Below are 19565 nucleotides of genomic sequence, written 5' to 3' on the forward strand. Positions count from 1 at the left end.
TTTCTAAAAGAATCAAAGTTTTTCAACATGGTATGTGTGATATAAACCAAGTTCCATTTGTATTTAAAACTGTGCAAGTATCATTCCCTCTAGGAAATCTTTTCTGACACTTTCCTTCCTCTATGCCTCCTTTTATACGATAGACTTGTATTGATTTGTGATTTGCTGAAAGGTTGAGGTGATTCATGATAAATTACAAATATAATCATCATGACCAAACTTTGATTGCATCAAGGAATCACAGAGTTGGATAGGATTTTAGATGTCACTTTGTCCAACCTCTCATTTAGCAAAAGAAGTGGTGTTGCTGAGAGATGGTCACATTACGTTTGCTATGGTAGCTTTCATTGTTAGAAAAGCTATCCCTCCTGTTGAATAAAAAATTTTTGTGAGTGACAAGCACTTGTGGGTCTGAGTTTTAACTCTACAGAGTGAATCCAACTCCCTTTTCACAAAATAGACTTCTACATGGTTGAGCCCAGCAAGAATATCTTAAGTCTTCTCTTTTTTATTTTTATTTATTCATTTTTTATTTAAAATTTTTTACTTTATTTATTTTTGAGTCTTCTCTTTTTTAGGCTAAACATCTTCAGTTCCTCAGATGACTAGACTGTGCTTCTAAAACAATCTGATTATCTCTTTGATTTCACTTTCCTTTTCTGGGTAGTTTAAGAGTTTATCTATAAGCTGAACTTTATGGATTAGTTATGACTTCTTTGGCTGCAAGTAACAAAAACCTAATTCAAACCAACTTAAATAAGACAAGTCTCATTCAACTGGCAAATCTAAGGGGTGGCTTCAGGTAAAACTGGAACCTGAAATGCAATACTACCTGGGTGCTTTTCATCTCTCTTCACCTCTAAGCTTCGCTTGCCCCTGTTTGACTTAATTCCTAAGCGGGCAAGATAACCAGCAGCCCCACACAGCTACCATTATAGCTTGTGATCACAGAAAAGGAGGGACCATTTTTGTGGTCTCTCTGACAAAATATCTGAAGGAACTGACTCAGCTTGGGCCATGAGCACATCTCTGAACCAATCATGTGGCCAAGTAGCTTGGAGTGCTTTGTTCAACCTTGTTTTCTCTGAACACCCTCTTCACCTGCCCCTTTGGGCAGGAGTAAATGTGGTTAGCCCCATCAGAGCCACTTGGATGGAGAAGGATTACTGTGTTACAAGGTCACGGTTGGTTACCCAAAGGAGGCAATCCTGGGAAGACAGGCATACATCTTCCAAGTTACTTAACAGGCTATTCTAGAAAGGCCATGGCTCAAACATTTGAAGTCCAAAATGCCGAAGTCCTATGGCTGACCAAAAACAGATACAGTAATCAGATGGAACACCTTTTTATAATATGCAGGCCATTTTCAACTCAAAGTTTCCAAAAGGTACTTTATACATTATCAAGACTCAAGCCATATTTTATTGTAACATTGAGAAGCTGCCTACAATGTGCTTAGGTTAATATTTTTAAAAAGTCACTTTTCCTCAAGAGCACAGTATATTGGTTTATGATTGTAATGCTCACTTGCTTACACGTCTGAGTTATATTTCATTGTTTGAAGCAAGGTCATACGTCCTGTTCCATTTCTAAATCTATTCTGATTTGAAAGATTCCCTTTTGTGAGACTCTTCTATATGATATTTAAAAACTACATGGAGAGATGGAGGCTGAGCTAGATTAAAGTTGTACAAATCTGATTAACATCATCTGCTCTGTTTCAAAGGTCAGGTGCACTCAACGAATTTACTTTGAAATTATTTTGTTTATTTTGTGGGCATATACATCATGAGCTTTCTAAAGGTCAAAAGTAGAGTTTGTTCTTGGATTCTAAAGCAATCTGATTTCCATTTACAGTATGCTTTGGTGACCCTAAATGCAGAAGCAGGCCCAGTTAAGTCATACTTCCAGTTTGTGTTTGGTTTAATTTTCTCAAGAAGAAAATCCTTCCTAGATTAAGGCAGTGCTGAAATATCATTTTCTCTAAATTACTTTTATTTTCCACTAGGTTCATAAGAGAACGCTACTCATAAATGACACCTGAACTCTGAATGTCGGTTTCATGGACATTCTGTTTTCAAAGATGTAGAAGCATCTTAGTCAGCTAGTGTCTCATTTGGCAACTAGAGCAAAGGTCAGAAAAGTCAGGACTCCTGGGTTTTGTCAACATTTACACGGTAGTGGTCCTGAAGCTTTATTAATTAACGTATGTAAAGTCACTGTGTGCTTCATAAAAAAGAGGATCCAATAAATTACAGTCTTATTTACTATTCAAAAAAAAAATCAAGGATCTAGCTATACACACCAAGTATTTTTTTCTTTAATCATTTAAAATGATTTTTCCCCTTACCATACGTACTTTACGAAGATAAAAAGAAAATCTCCCAGAGTATTTTGTATTCATGTTCATTAACATTCCGGTGGGATAATAAACCTCATGTATGAATCAGTGAGGCATGGCTAATTACAGTTTTCAGCCACACAGCCAATAACATTCACCATGAAACACGGCGTCTGTTAAATACATGTCTCTGAATTTTTGTTGGGGGAGAGTGGTAGGAAATCAGGAGGTTGCAAATTGCAATTTTAAAATGTCTAAATATTTTAGGGGCTTGTACATTATAAATCTCTTTCAGGCAAGTATTTATCACAAGCATGACATCCTGTTATCAAAACAGACAAAACCCCCAAAGATTTGCTTAAAAACATAACAGAAACAACCACAAGTCTTGAGAATGGACCATGTTCTATAAGAAAACAGAACAAACTTCTTGAAACATGAGGAAATGCGATTTACCATAAGTTTTAAAAATACATTTCATATGGAATTTTAGAATTTTCCTACTCACTACAAAATCATCTGGATACTATGACTCTCTCCAGTCCACAAACATATTTAAAAGGTGATCATCTGAAAAGCATACAGAGGATACAATAAAAGTTGAATGTCATGACTAAAACACTCAAATTTAAGAGCAATTTTGTAATGCATACTCAAAATATTTTCTTATTTTTTTGTTTAAAATATTGTTCCTTAATGCCATCCATATTGTTGACTACCCAAAGACTACATGAATAAAAACATTAGCGTCACATTTTATTTTTTAATTTAAACTAAATGTTACTTCAATGATATAACTAATATAAGGTTAAAAAAAAAAGTTCAGAAGTCAAAAACAATATAAAGTAGAATAAAAGACACTTATGCCACCAGTCCCATCTCATTGCTCCAACCATTGTTCACAATCATTTGGGATCCTCCCAAAAGTTTTCTACACAAGTACAAGTACAAATCCACAATCTCTTATCTGCAATTCTGAAAGCCAAAAAGGCCTTTGCACTTACATGAAAGCCAAAAGGCTGACCTGATATGGGGGTATTTTCAGTGTTTGTTTATTCTGTATATGTTTTGTTGCAGAAATATTAATGTTTGATGACAGGGTGCTGTCCCAAGACTGCTCCAGGAATGTTAAACACTAGACGGTATAAGCATATATTACCTTTCTAAACACCAAAAAATGGTTAATTTCCAAAATTGACCTGTTCCCAAAATTTTGGATGAGGGATTATGGACCTTGATAATTATGTGTGCAACACACAATCCTTTTCTGTACACAAATAGATCATACCATATATATTGTCTGGCAAATACATTTATGGAATAGTTTAACATTTTCCCTTAAGACCTTACCATGGCCTACATGGTCTGGCCTCTTCTAACCTTTGATCTCATCTCCCATGACTCTCATTCATTTTTCTCCAGCCACATGGGCCTCCCTGCTCTTCTTCCACCATGCCAAGCTTGTTCCTATTTAAGGCCTTTGCACTTACTGTTTCCTTTGTCTGGAACGTTCTTCCATAGACTTCCTCATGGTTGGCCTTTTCACTTCATTGAGATCTTTGTTCAAGTGACTCCTCTTCAAAGAGGATTTCCTGATCACCCTATCCAAGAGAAGACCATCCATCATTATTTAGTCCTACTCTGCTTATTTTTTATAGCATTTTAAAAAATCAACACCTATGGTATACGGAAACTAATACAAATTTGTGTATTAGTTTCTAGTCTATTTTTTCTACTAGAAGTTCCACGAGGGTAGGAATTTTTATGACTTATTACTGCTGCATCCCTAGCACATTGAACAATGCCTAACATACAGAAGGTGCTCAATAAGTATTTGTTGAATGCATTTTTCTTTTGCCTCCAAGTTAAGCTATTCATTTGATAGTTACAAGGCTCTTAGATGCTCTTATGGTAAATTAAGAAGGATGCCTACCAAACCCTCATAGGCTGACCCTTGGGACACTCCAGCGTCTTTCACCACTGCCCTACCTCCACTCTAGGTTGGGGACTGGTGAATCTACTCTGCCTGAGCTCTGGTACTTGCCATGTGCTGCTTCTGCCTCTGCCTAGAACCCACTTTCTCCTCCACTGAGGGTAGCAGGATTGACTAATTCTGATACTGATGTCTATGGCATCACATTGATTTGCTCACCTGTTCATGTGTTTATGGCTTCCATGACAGTACAATACCAGGGACTGTGTCTGATTCATTGGTGATTCCTGTCCCTAGCACAGTGACTGGCCCAGAGTAACCCTCAATCCATGAAAAACTAAGCTGAATTGAACTTGCATACCATTCTGAAGTAAATTCTCTACTAAGGAAATATACTTTTTAATTTTTTGGAAATGTTTTTTCTGTGTTTTATCCTTTAGAATGAAGAAATGCCTTTAAAGCTGCAGTGAAACCAGGGCAATGTTTAGAGGCATAATGTCTTGAAGGAGAGTGATGAAAAATCATAGCTTATCTCTGAGCCACCCTAGTGAGATCACAGCTTGGACACTGAGCTTAGTTTTATGCACCTTATGTTCTAGGTAACTGGAAGATGATTGCAAAAGATGGCAGTAAGAAGGATTAAGTGTGATTATTTATGAGGCATAGTTAAAAGGAGACAGCATGCATATGTTCACTAACTATAGGGAATAGACTGGTCTCTAAATATCTGATGAACAAATCTGTCCAAGGAATATATTTAACACAGAACAACAAAAGGAAAAATAAGATGAGAGAATTAAAAAAGTGATAAGGGAAAAACTTAAGAGAATTTTCAGCCCATCATGAGATGGCTCTTACTAACAATCAGAATTCTCCAATAGAAGCCAAAAAGCTGAATGAGCATGGGGTAAGAAATTTGTGAAGGAGGCAGGAAGATTTGGGTATAGCTGAGTCTCCCAACTTTTTTATAATCTGTATTACAAAAGCAACACATCCTTTTTCTTTATTCTAGTATGGTATTTTCATATTAGATACGATTTTCTTCCAATTAAATTACCCCCCAAGATTCTTGTCCAAAAGTCTGGATTATAACCTGTAATACATGGCTGAGATGAATTATGTAGAGGGTGCAACTCTTTGACCTCTAGGCCTTTCCAATTTTGAAATTCTGTTTCCATGGTAAAGATTTCTTTGTAGGGCCTGTGAGCTGTTGGAAGTGTTTGAATAAAGCAGAAGACTATGTGACGACCAGGCTTTTTATACATCAGAACGGTCCTAAGCTTTGTGATAATGAAAGGTTATTGTGGGGTTACTCTTGTCTCTTTACTTTACGGCTTATCTGAATGCAATGAGTGGTACAAATGTCCGGCTCTTCAACTATTTACCCTGTTTGCTTTTGTGACCATAACACAGTCATTCTTTTACCACATATTTATTGAGTGCCTACTACTGAATAAGACAAAAAGAAAGTTCTTGCCTTCAGAGGCTTACATTCTATTTGGAGGTGACAGATGATAAATAGCAAGACAAATAAATAGGGACTGTAATTTCAAGTAAAGCTACTTGCTATGAAGAAGTGCTATTATACCACAACCCACAGAAGTCTTTCACAAAACTGTCTCCAAATTTCTCCAAAGAAGGTACACGAAAGGGCAACAGGTACATGAATAGATGCTCAACATCATTAGTCATTAGGGAAATGCAAATCACAACCACAACCTTACACCTGTTAGAATGGCCATCAACAAAAAGACAAGAGATAACAAATGCTGGCGAGGATGTGATGAGAGAATCCTTGTGCACTGTTGGTGGGGCTGTAAACTGGTACAGCCATATGGAAAACAGTATGGAGGATCCTCAAAAAATTAAAAATTGAACTACCATATGATCCAGCAATTCCACTTCTGGGAATATATCCAAAGGAAATGAAAACACTAACTCAAAAAGATATATGCATTCCCATGTCCATAGCAGCATTATTTACAATAGGTAAGACATGGAAACAACCTAAGTGTCCATCAGTGGAGGAATGGATAAAGAAGCTGTTATACATATATAAGTATGTGTGTGTGTGTACGTGTGTGTGTACTGGAATATTATCAGTCATAAAAAAACAAGGAACTCCTGCCATTTGTGACAACATGGCTGGATCTTAAGGACAGTAGGCTAAGTAAAATGTCATGCAGAGAAAGACAAAACTCTATGATCTCTGGGACTTCTCTGGTGGTCCAGTGGCTAAGACTCCGCGCTGCCAATGCAGGGGGCCCGGGTTTGATCTCTGGTCAGGGAGCTAGATCTCACATGCCACAACTAAGACTCAGTGCAGCCAAATGAATTAAAAAATGAAACAAAACAAAAACAATAACAACAAAACAACCAAAACTGTATGATCTCACTTACACTTGGAATCTTAAAACAAAAAACAACCCCCCCACCAAAACCCCACTCCAAATTCACAGAAAAAGATCAAAATTTGTAGTCACCAGAGGTAGGGGGTTGGGAGGGGGAACTGGAGGAAGGTGGTCAAAGGGTACAAACTTTCAGTTACAAGATAAATTAGTACTAGATATGTAATGCAGAACATGACTACAGCTAACACTGCTGTATGATATATAGCAAAGTTGTTAAGAAAGTAAATCTTAAAGAGTTCTCAACACAAGGATTTTTTTTTCTTTTTCTCCTTTCTTTCCTTTCTATTTTTTCTATATAAGAAGATGAATGGTAGCTGAACGTATCCTGGTAATCATTTCACAATATATATAAGTCAAATCATTATGCTGTAATCCTTCAACTTACACAGTGATATATATCAATTATATCTCAATAAAACTGGGAAAAAACTTATTTAGGCCTAAAGACATAGTCTATGCACTTAATGCTAATTTCTCAAAAATCTTTACTTATGTTTCTTCAATACCGTGAAAGGAACAACACATTTTCTCCAGCAATATTTCTTTAATTTCCTTTTCCCCCTTTTCTTGATCTCCTTCCTCCCCTCTCTACTAAACCCCAGTCCCTCTGAAGCTTCTCCTTAAGTCCCCAAAGAGTTTCAGGTGTAAAAGAGGTTTCTGTTATTGTAGTTTTTGTTTGGTTTGTCTTAGGATTTGGAAAGTACTGTCTATTTTAATTGTTCACATGATGAGGTATACAAGGTGGTAGGCTGTCTGGTTTTTTTGTTCATTTGGTTGGTTCTTTTTGTATGTGTTTATTTAATTTTGAATTATTCTTATTCTGCTAGTCTCAGTGATAAAAGCTTGTGGTGAACCAAAGCCACCTGTAGCAGAAACTACTGGTGCCCCAGCAGTGCATGGCAGCACCTGTCTCTCTGGCTTCCTCAGGCCACTGAGCAACTCTGCCCTTTCATACAGTATGACGGAAGAGTCAGGAACTTAACAGCCCCTGAAAACAGCCCCCAATCATTGACTAACGGGAGATGGTGTTTAAGCAACTCAGTTCTTTTGTCCCTTTGATGGGATAGCTCAGTCTAAGGCATGGGTTCCACATTATTTCCTAGAGTTCCCCAGGAAGATTAAGCTCTGGTCACCCCGAGCAGTAACATGCTTGATGGTGTAACTTCTTTGTCTGTCCTCCCTTCCCCATTTCACTTTCCTATTGTCCCACTGGTGTTTCCTGCAATTACCTCCTAAATAAACTACTTGCACTTGAATACTTGTCTCAACACTTGTGCGAGAACTAAGAAACTAAGATGCCATCTGCAGATGATTAGTAATGAAGCTGCAGATCAGACTGTTATCTCCCCACTGATTATCTTGGCACTTGGATGTCCTGGGTCCAAGGCAAGTGCCATATCTTAAAACTCTTTGTGAATGTATGTATTGCTGAAGGTCACATCTAGCAGACAGCATCACCACAGCTGAATATGTATATGTTCATACTAGGTTGCCTGACAATGGTTTGATAATCATTAGATGCCACTGTTTAGATCCTAAGTATGTTCATGACATTTATCTTTTGATTGCTAAGTAGAAGATGTAATGATTATAGGCTGATACTTTCTTAGGAGAAGAATCTTTGTTGAGCTTTCCATTTTCATATGGTTCAGTGATTTCTTCCATGTTTCGTTTGGCTGCTGACATTTGTGTTGAAATCTCTCATGCCAATCAGCCTGAGAAAAGCTGGGACTGCTGAGCTGAGTCTGTGCTCATAAAAGCTAAAGAGAACTGCTGTAATAGAGGAAACAACCCCAAATTAACAGAAGATTAGGGTAGGAAGCCTGAACTGGGGTTTTAATCCCTATGCACGAAATTAGTCTGTACACACGTAGATCACATTGCTGCTGTTTTAACTGTAATTGTTTTCAATTTCACCTAGTTATTCACAATTCTCTATTATTTTATGTGGCCACAGTGTCTGTGTGATGATCTGTACACTGACCGTTATCCATTGTGACATTCTCTGAGTCAGGCTTCCTAAGACATCAGTATTTCACACCAGGACATTTTGTAGGACACCTCGCCACTCTCTGTGCGGTTCAAACATCAGAAAGGATGTGAGATCTAAGACTTGGTGTAATCACCTGCATGTAATGAAGCAGGCCAAAGAAAAAAGTGAGAGGGAGAAAAAAAAAGGAAATGGTGTCAGGGAAAGTAGGGACATATCTAAGTGTTTGTCTAAGTGCAATTGCGCTGTTTCTCCTTTTGAAATGTGAAAGATGACTGGCAAATATCCCATTTTCCTTGGCTCTAGGATTGAGAGGAAAGGAAAGGGAAGGAGGCAATCTTGAGAAAGAGAGGTAGGTATAAGAAGCAGCATGGTGGAGTATCAAGAGTCTGAAGGCCGGGAGTCCAGTCCCTGTTTATGAGCTGCACACTTTTGTGAAAATTATTTAGCTGTTCTGCAATTTTCAATTGCATTTATTGCAAAATTACATTTGTTTCTCATCCTCCTAGACCAGGAGCCTCTTGAAGTTACGAACTGAGAATGATTCAATTCCTCCAGCACCTACATGGCATTGGGCACAGAATATACTGAATGATTTTGAATTTAAAAAGGGAGCAAGCACAAGGGCCCCATGGTGGTCAGAGATTAATTTAACTGACCTGCACCAAAGAAAGGGAGAATACAGAATAATTCATTTAATTACTCAAAATATATTTTTGAGTGCCTACTATATATATATATATATATATATATATGCACACTATATGTAACACATATAGTATGTGTGTGTATATATATTAAAATATCATAATAGAAATTTTATAGTATATAAATATACGGATTATATGTAATATATAAATTTAAATTATAAATTTGTAATATGAAATATTATACTATATATATTATAGCTATTTCTACTTCTAGGTGCTAGAAACACTGCATTGACCAGGAAAAAGCTCCATATCTACAACAGATCTTTCATCCTAAGGGGCAAGATGATAAAAAAGATAAATTATATACAATGCTTAGTTAATGACAATAGCTAAGGAGAAAAATAACACACAAAAAAGAAGTAAGGAATGGACAGGGGAATCTGTGGTATAATTTTAGTTAGGCTGGCAGGAAAGGCGGAGTGCAAGTAAGGCCTGCGAGCCCGCGTTCTGAGAGAAACAAAAGAAAGGAACACTTTAGGAATCAAGAAAGATCCAGGGTGAGGAGACGAAGTGAAAGGAAATCCAGACAGGAATAGCGAGGGGTGGGGAAGTTGAGCGCGTTTGGGAGGAAAGAAGGAAGCAAAAGTGCAGCACAGCCTAAACAATCATGTCCCTTTTTATATTTGGTAAAAAACTAAGACTCTGTGAATTATGACGAAATCCCTTTCTGAGGGCATTCTCACCTTAGCTTCTCTCCAGAGAGCGACAATGTTTCCCGCCCCTAAACGGGGATTTTGTCACTGTGGCTTCTGATTGGTCCGATGTAAGAGCGTGCTCTGCGCTTATTGGCCCGCGCGCCAGTCCCAGACGAGTAGCCATCTTGGGTCCCTTCCCTGGCGCGGGACCGTCTGGGAGTTGTAGTCCCTGCTCCGCTCCGTCCAGTCCGGGAGTTTTTGCCCTATGCTCTCGGGTCCCTCAGGCAGCCACCCCCGTGGGCACACGCCCAGGCGCTGCTCCTGCCCCGCGCTCCCTCCCTCTGCCTTTCTCTTCCCAGCTGCCAAGATCTCGGAAGGTAGGGGCGGGGGGCTAAGCCCAAGGCGAACAGTGTTTCTGTGGCGCAGGTTCGGGTTTCCACGCGCGTCTGGTCATTACTCCGGCGGCCCAGTGGGGCGGTGACTGACTGGGTCCACGCAGCTAGTTGGGATGTAGTGGGGGGGGGGGTCTGTCAGGAAAACCCGCCCACCTTACCGAACCTTCCCACGCCCTGTTCCTGAGCACCGGCCCCAACCCTAACCCGCCCCTCATCCGCTGCATTTTATAAGTGGGTAAACTGAGGCACAGGGCCACGCCAGCGGCTCCAGGGGCTCCCCGGCTCCCAGCCCTGGTGTGTAGCTGGCACTGGCCGCTTTGGGATGGTTTTCAGTTTCCTTGTCAAGTAGCAGGACTCTGCCCCAACAGATCTGTGTTAAACATCCCGCTCTGGGTTCCCCAAGGGGGAGGTCGGAGGGTTTGAACACGTGTCCAGGAGAGGAGCCAAGCAGGACCCAGGGAAGGCAATATTTGGGTAGAGAATTTTACATTTGGTATTTAAAAGACATACAAAATAATTCATTATGGTGAGAAAAGTCAGTACGCTGTTGGACTCCTTTACATCTATTTTATGGTTTATTGTAGTTTTTGTATGAAAACATGCGAAGGTTTTTAAGCTATGTTCACGCGGGGGCAAAAGGCCGGTTAGTGGAGCTGGAGCTGGATTTGCAGCCTCCTTTCTAGGATCAAATTCTGCCTCTGCTGTATGACCAGCCACTCACAGTGCTTGTCTGGGAAAAAAGAGCTTAACGCGCCCTGCCCAAGCCGGCCCGAGGAGCTGCCAGGAGCTGCGATCTAAATAAGTTCTTGCTTGAGAAAGTTTGCCACTTGCAAACTTGCTGCTTTATTATTGGGGATTTCTCAGAAATGTGCTTGGGATCAGCACAAAATACGGCCAGTTGTCGTTTTAGAAAGGCTCTGACACCTGCTGGGTCCGGGACTACAGAGAACCGCTCCGACTCGCACCTATTAAGGTGGTGTACCTGAACCCTCCACTTTCTGGCACCATCTTACCACCGACGTCCGGGCGGCGGAGGCTTCTGGGAATTGTAGTGCGGCCTCTTGTTTCGCGGAGGGTTGGTACTCCATCTTCCAGCGTGCCGCTTGTCATGGTCAGGTGCCTCCTGGGAGATGGAGTCTCACTTCCCCCAGTTCTGTGTAGCAGCCCGTTGACTTGGAACTACGACTTCCATGTGTCCCTGCGTTGACCGCTAGCCCTGCGTCCACCCGTTGCGAGCCGGGTCTAGTGAGATGTTTAGTAAAAATGTGTTTTTGTTGTTGTCGTTGCTTGTTTACGCTCTTCCAAGTACTACGTAGGGGATTATTACATATGCTTTTCTAAGTATATTAGATAGGGATTATGCATGCTTTTAAACAGTGACTGCTAACACTCTTGAAATGTTCACACAATCTCTTTTAATAATACTATATCTCCCATTTGTAGATGAAGAAAGAACTTGAGAAGATGATTTTCTGTGGTCACACACCTAGTAATAATTTACAAATAGATATTACATTCAGTTATTATAGTTCAGTCTTGTAAAGAGCTGTATGAGAGATAGCCATTCTCATATGCATTTTCCATATCAGAAAATTAAGGCTGGGAAAATTAAGCAACGTGTCTAAGTTAACTCAGCTAGTGAATAGAAGCACCGAGATTGTGACCCAGTCTGCTTGACAGTCTCTGCTTAGGAAACGATTATACCTTACACACATAGAGGGAGCCCAGCCTTTCAGAGTATGGAATTTGGAATCTTTCCATTATTCCATGTTGCCTCTGCTGTTAGACACTAAATGGTAGCTCTGCAAAAACCTTTGAGCTCATTTAAGTCTAAGGCGAAGATCTTGGAACAGTTCCTGGCATATAGTAAAACATTCCACAAATGCTAGCTATATATAGTTTTATAATACCTTTATTTTAGAGATGAGGAAACCTGCCCAGGTGGTAAAGCAGTTTGCCCAAGGTCACACAGTTGGTTTATGTCAGAGATGAGACTAGACCCAAACATCTTGTTTCCAAGTCTGGGGTTATTTTCATTCTACCAGCAGTCAACCAACAGTAACACCAGATGTGAAGCTGTTTAGATAATGGTTTCTCTCCTAATTTGTTCTCTCTAGGCCACAGACCAGGACCAGTTGTTGTAAAGTCTCTTTTCTTATTGGTAAGATTGTAATATTTCATTAATTCAACAAATTTTTTTTGAGCATCTTTATATGCTCATCTCTCTTTAGGTACAGGGCCTCATGGATGAAAAGTAGCCAATGGGTTAGGGCTAGAAGGACCTTATAAATCATTTAATCTAATTTCTTCATTTTAAGAATTAGGGGAGTGAGGTACAACATGATTCACGTCTTCATCTTATGCCCTTGTGCCAGAAGTGTTCTGTTTCTGCATGGAGACAGAGTTCTGGAGGCCTCATAGTCCTGTATGTGACCTTTTAGGCTTATGCTTTCTTTTCCTTAGTATCCTTGTCTTTGCCTTATTCCTGCAAATGTTTGGTGGAATGCTTTAGGAAATGTTTCTGTGTCCCTTTCTTTTCATGCACATGCAGCTTCAGTATGTTCCATTTGTATTTTGGGAATTAGTCTTGTTTTGGCTAATACTCTTTTTTCTTTTGTCCTATCAGACACGATAACAAAATCTGATGTGTTTGTGTTCACATACGTTAAAATCTAACCCTCTCATATAGGGTATCATAAATGAACATATGAGTTGTTTGAATTACATAAAACTTTCATTTTAGAAGACACATTAGCCCTTTCAATTATGTATTCATAGATAACAAATCAGATAACTCTCACTTCTGTGTGTGAAAGATGATTTCTGCATAATTAGATAATAAAGTAACAGGTTTATAAGTTACGGGCTAAACATTTCTGAGACAGTCACTATGGGAGATGTTCTCCTCATCATCCCTGTCCCACCAGCACTCTTCTAAATGACAGTCTAATCAGTCAGCTTCCAGCACATTTCCTGACTGCTAGTAGACACTGCAAAAATATTTGTGGAATTGCATTCATAAGCACCTTTGAGCTCTTGTCCCACATTTCCCCCCTGAATCTCAGTTTTCTCTTTTAATGTGGAAATGTAGCTTTGAAATATAAGCTGTAGCAGGTTACTTTCAATGTCTACATTGCAGAAAAAAAATCTCATCCTTTGAGGTCATCGTGTGAGGCACTGATTCCTTGGGAATGTCCAGGTCTGTGACTTCTAAGATGAGAAAGTGAGCCAAATAGCAAAACACAGAGAAGCAGTAGAGAGTGGTAGTGTGAAGGCCTATGATTCAAATCCCAGCCCTACCTCTTAGGCATGTTACTAAGCCCTAGGCTTCCTCTTCTATAAAGCAGGGATAATAAGCATTCTACCTCATAAAGTGATGATAAAGATTAAATAACATAGTGTGTTTAAAGCTTTGAGCATGTTGTCAGGTGCTCAATAGCTTGCATTCAATAGATGAATAGATCTCATTTTTTTCGTTATTAATGTAAACTTGCATATGAAAATATATTTATTCAAGATTTAAACTAGAGGCAGATATCAGTTTTATAAAAGGATCTGTCATTTGTTTTCTTAGAGTAGCAAGCTTGGCCATCACATATAAACTAAGAAGTTAACCAAAACTCTTGATAATCTATCTTGTCAGCTCAGTGAAACTCTCTTGTGTAAGCAGAGAGATAGTGAAGCTTTTGGCTCTGCATTGCCTGCTGAGAGGTCCCTGATCTCTGGTTTCATCTATATATTGAATCTTGGGTTGAAAAGCGGCTGACTTCTGTCAGTGGGGCTTTCTGTCCGCTTCTAGAAAGGACTGGGCCTATCCCAGGAGCCTCAGGGTTAAAGTGAAGCAGTTGTCATCCAGCTGGTGAATAATCCAGGGCAATGGCCACGTGGACATGGCAGTGCTTCTTTCTAAAGCTGACAACTTCAATAGCCACGAGGTTACTGATAGAGAGGTGAGTTACAGAAAAGGGGTGATACAGGGGACAGGGAAGGAGAAACAAAATGAAGATCATAGCAAGGGCAAAGAGCAGATGAATGAAGCAAACAGTTGAGGCCCGCAGTTGAGTTGTCTTAAGCATGTATTTATTGAGCACATTTATCCTGTTCCTAGCTCTGTGCCAGGCACCGCAGTGTTATGCGTTGGAGATACAGCGTTGAATGTGGCTGACGTGGAGGTGGTCATGGTGGTGGGTGGTGGTATATTCTAAGCAGGGAAGAGCTTGAAGGAAAAAAGGAAGGAAGATAGAGTGTGTTGGGATTTGATGAGCAGAAAAGTCTTTGTGCTTGGGGTGTACAAATCATTGAATGGGGGAGGTGGGACAGATGAGGCTGCAGAGGCAGGCATGGGTGATGTTATGCAGAATCCACTTACCTGTATTGTAAAAGAATTTTGGATTGTATTCCAAGGGTATATGTGAAACCATTTAAAAGTCTTAAGTGGAGAAATAAAATTATTGGATTTTTTAAAGAGTTTGGATTCAGTATGGATGATGAATTTGTGAGAGGTAATAGTTGGATGTGGGAAAACGAGGTAGGCGTGCGTTTCCTTAACTTTAATGTGCATCTGAATCTCCTGCTGATCTTATAATGTGGAGTCTGATTCAGCAGATCTGGAATTGGCCAGAGATTCAATGTTTCTATCAGGCTAATGCTGCTGGTACATGGACTATACTTTGAGTAGCAAGTATTTTAGGAGACTCTTCAGTGTTCTAGATGAGAGAAGATGGTGATTAAGAGAATGGACTCTAGAGAGCAGAAGACCAGGATTCTAATCTTAGTTTTATCACTTATTTGCGATGTGACTCTGAGGAAAGTGACCTAAACTCTTTGAGCCTCAACTTCCTTATTTGTGAAATGGGGGTAATAATTTCTATTGCTTTAATCATGTTTTAAATTTTCAGTGAGGTCACCCCTGGAAAGGGTTATTGTGCCTAATACAATAGTTGGCACTCAATAAATGGTAGGTTTGATTTTACTCTTATGGTTATTAGTAAAAATCACAATATTATGCACCCTGCTCCACATTTCCTTGTTTATCATGTTTTGAATACTAGGTGGAATATATTATCTTTAATTTTACTGTTTTTGCTTCTGTCTCACATGTGAAGTGCTGAACTTCTTCAATCCTTTGTAAAAATTTGAGCATTATGGGCAAATAGATATGTTTTTCCCAGCAATTGAGTCTCTCTAAATTTGAAGGAAAAAGTCTGGGATCCTTAAAGTACCGTCTTATGTCTGATTGACAGGAATTTGAGGCACCTTGCCTTGTCTTATAAATTTATTTAGCCCAATTATAGTGCCTCCTTTTTTACCTAATTTTAATCTGTTTGTATTGCTCTCCAACTAGAGATTCTCAGGCCTTGCTGAAAGTTAGAATATATATATTGTATTTAGGAATATATTCCTAAAGAGCCTACCAAAATGTATATATACATATACACATATATATAATTAGCTATTATGTATATTTTATATACATAAATATATATATAATGAAATCTGCAGTTTTATTTATTGCTTTCCAAATTAGATTCCTTTTATGTATGTATGTATGTATGTATGTACCTATTTATTTATTTATTTATTCATATTGTCTTATTGTTGTGGGTAGGACTTCCAATAATTTCTTGAATGAAACTGGTGAGAGTGGGTATCTTTGTCATGTTCCTGATTTTAGAGGAAATGCTTTCAGCTTTTCACCATTGAGTATGATGTTGGCTGTAGGCTTGTCATATATGGCCTTTATTATTTTGAGGTATGTTCCCTCTATTCTCATTTTGTTGAGAGTTTTGGCCGTAAATGGATGTTGAATTTTGTCAAAAAGTTTTTCACAAGCTTGTGATAATCATATGACTTTTATTCTTCAATTTATTAATATGGTGTATCACACCGATTGAATTGTGAATGTTAAACTACCCTTGCATCGCTGGGAAAAACCCCTCTTGATCATAGCGTATGATCCTTTTGTCATATTATTCAATTCAATTTTTTAATATTTTGTTGAGAATTTTTGCATCTGTGTTCGTCAGTGGTATTGGACTGTAGTTTTCTTCCTTCTCTTTTTCTTTCTTTCTTCCTTCCTTCCTTTCTTTCTTCCTTCCTTCCTTCCTTCCTTCCTTTCTTTCTTTCTTTTTCTTTCTTTCATGATTTCTTTGTCTGATTTTGGTATCAGGGTGATGCTGGCCTTATAGAACAAGTTCAGAAGTATTCCATCCTCTTCAATCTTGGAATAGTTTGAGAAGGTTAGGTGTTAACTCTTCTTTAAATGTTTGGTAGAATTCAACTTTAAAGCTATCTGGTCTTGAAATTTTGTTTGTTGGTAGTGGTTTTTTTTTTAAATTACTGATTCAATTATTTGCTGTTTTCATATTTTCTATTTTTCCCTGGTTTGGTCTTGGGAGATTATATTTTTCTAGGAATTTATCCATTTCTTCTAGTTACCCATTTTATTAGTGTATAATTGCTCATAGCAATCTCTTATCCTTTGTATTTCTGTGGTGTTGGCTGTAACTGATTTTAGTTGAGCCCTCTCTCTTTTTGTCTTGACGAGTCTGGCTAAAGGTTTATCAATTTTGTTTATCTTTTCAAAGAATCAGCTCTCAGTTTCATTGATCTTTTCTATTGTTTTTTTTTTTTTTTTTATTATTATTTTATTTTATTTTTTTGGGGGGTACACCAGGTTCAATCAACTGTTTTTATACACATATCCCCATATTCCCTCCCTTCCTTGACGCCCCCCCCTCGATTCCCCCCCACCCTCCCTGCCCCAGTCCTCTAAGGCATCTTCCATCCTCCAGTTGGACTCCCTTTGTTATACAACAACTTCCCACTGACTATTTTACAGTTGGTAGTATATATATGTCTGTACTACTCTCCCGCTTCTTCTCAGTTTCCCCTTCACCCCCCGCCCCCTCCCATACCTCGAGTTCTCCAGTCCATTCCCTGTATCTGCTTCCCTGTTCTTGTCACTGAGTTCATCAGTACCATTTTTAGATTCCATATATGTGAGTTAGCATACAATATTTGTCTTTCTCTTTCTGACTTACTTCACTCTGTATGACAGATTGTAGTTCTATCCACCTCATTACATATAGCTCCATCTCATCCCTTTTTATAGCTGAGTAATATTCCATTGTATATATATGCCACATCTTCTGTATCCATTCATTTGTTGATGGGCATTTAGGTTGCTTCCATGTCCTGGCTATTGTAAAGAGTGCTGCAATAAACATTATGGTACAAGTTTCTTTTGGGATTATGGTTTTCTTTGGGTATATGCCCAGGAGTGGGATTACTGGATCATATGGTAGTTCTATTTGTAGTTTTTTAAGGAACCTCCAAATTGTTTTCCATAGTGGCTGTACCAACTTACAGTCCCACCAACAGTGCAGGAGAGTTCCCTTTTCTCCACACCCTCTCCAACATTTGTTGTTTCCAGACTTTGTGATGATGGCCATTCTGATTGGTGTGAGGTGATACCTCATTGTGGCTTTGACTTGCATTTCTCTGATGATGAGTGATGTTGAGCATCTTTTCATGTGTTTGTTGGCCATCTGTATGTCTTCTTTGGAGAAATGTCTATTTAGGTCTTCTGCCCATTTGTGGATTGGGTTATTTGCTTTTTTGGTATGAAGCTGCATGAGCTGCTTGTATATTTTGGAGGTTAATCCTTTGTCCGTTGTTTCATAGGCAATTATTTTTTCCCATTCTGAGGGTTGCCTTTTAGTCTTGTTTATGGTTTCTTTTGCTGTGCAAAAGCTTTTAAGTTTCATGAGGTCCCATTCGTTTATTCTTGATTTTATTTCCATGATTCTAGGAGGTGGGTCAAAAAGGATGTTGCTTTGATGTATGTCAAAGAGTGTTCTGCCTATGTTTTCCTCTAGGAGTTTGATAGTGTTTGGCCTTATATGTAGGTCTTTAATCCATTTGGAGTTTATTTTTGTGTATGGTGTTAGGAAGTGTTCTAATTTCATTCTTTTACATGTTGCTGTCCAATTTTCCCAGCACCACTTATTGAAGAGGCTGTCTTTTTTCCATTGTATACTCGTGCCTCCTTTGTCAAAGATAAGGTGCCCATATGTGTTTGGGCTTACTTCTGAGTTCTCTATTCTGTTCCATTGATCTTCCTTTCTATTTTTGTGCCAGTACCATACTGTCTTGATCACTATGGCCTTGTAGTATAGTTTGAAGTCAGGAAGCCTGATTCCACCAACTCCATTTTTCCTTCTCAAGATTGCTTTGGCTATTCGGGGTCTTTTGCGTTTCCATACAAATCGTAAGATTTCTTGCTCTAGTTCTGTGAAAAATGCCATTGGTAATCTGATCGGGATTGCATTAAATCTGTAAATTGCTTTGGGTAGTACAGTCATTTTCACGATGTTGATTCTTCCAATCCAGGAACATGGTATATCCCTCCATCTGTTTATGTCATCTTTGATTTCTTTCATCAATGTCTTAAAGTTTTCTGCATACAGATCTTTTGCCTCCTTAGGCAGGTTTATTCCTAGGTATTTTATTCTTTTGGTTGCAATGGTGAATGGGAGAGTTTCCTTAATTTCTCTTTCTGCTCTTCCGTTGTTAGTGTATAGGAATGCAAGAGATTTCTGTGCATTAATTTTGTATCCTGCTACTTTACTAAACTCATCAGTGAGTGCTAGCAGTTTTCTGGTAGAGTCTTTAGGGTTTTCTATATATAGTATCATGTCATCTGCAAAGAGTGATAATTTTACTTCTTCTTTTCCAATTTGGATTCCTTTTATTTCTTTTTCTTCTCTGATTGCTGTGGCTAACACTTCCAAAACTATGTTGAATAACAGTGGTGAGAGTGGACACCCTTGTCTTGTTCCTGTTCTTAGAGGGAATTCTTCCAGTTTTTCCCCATTGAGAACAATGTTGGCTTTTGGTTTGTCATATATGGCTTTTATGATGTTGAGGTAATTTCCTTCTATGCCCATTTTCTGGAGAGCTTTTATCATAAATGGATGTTGAACTTTGTCAAAAGCTTTTTCTGCATCTATTGAAATGATCATATGGTTTTTATCCTTCAATTTGTTGATATGATGTATCACGTTGATTGATTTGCGTGTATTGAAGAATCCTTGCATCCCAGGGATAAACCCCACTTGATCGTGGTGTATGATTTTTTTAATG

At 38.8% G+C, this 19565-nt stretch overlaps 1 protein-coding gene and 1 long non-coding RNA gene across 4 annotated transcripts in view; one reads left to right on the top strand and one right to left on the bottom strand.

The window, feature by feature from the left end:
- The window catches only part of LOC130835354 (uncharacterized), a 49096-nt gene extending 39001 nt beyond the window's left edge, over positions 1 to 10095 (bottom strand). The window contains exons 1-2 of the long non-coding RNA XR_009048870.1: positions 10072 to 10095; positions 3832 to 3942 (exon numbers count right to left, since the gene is read on the bottom strand). This is a non-coding gene — a long non-coding RNA (uncharacterized LOC130835354). The remainder of the gene's footprint in view (positions 1 to 3831; positions 3943 to 10071) is intronic.
- A 180-nt stretch (positions 10096 to 10275) lies between these two features.
- Positions 10276 to 19565, top strand: part of FHIT (fragile histidine triad diadenosine triphosphatase) — a 1404433-nt gene continuing 1395143 nt past the window's right edge. For all 3 annotated transcript variants that reach the window (XM_057705524.1, XM_057705526.1, XM_057705525.1), the window contains exon 1: positions 10276 to 10400. The gene's annotated coding sequence lies outside the window, so the exon portion shown is untranslated. The remainder of the gene's footprint in view (positions 10401 to 19565) is intronic.

This window comes from Hippopotamus amphibius, chromosome 13 (genome assembly GCF_030028045.1).
Source record: "Hippopotamus amphibius kiboko isolate mHipAmp2 chromosome 13, mHipAmp2.hap2, whole genome shotgun sequence".
NCBI classification, from domain to species: domain Eukaryota; kingdom Metazoa; phylum Chordata; class Mammalia; order Artiodactyla; family Hippopotamidae; genus Hippopotamus; species Hippopotamus amphibius.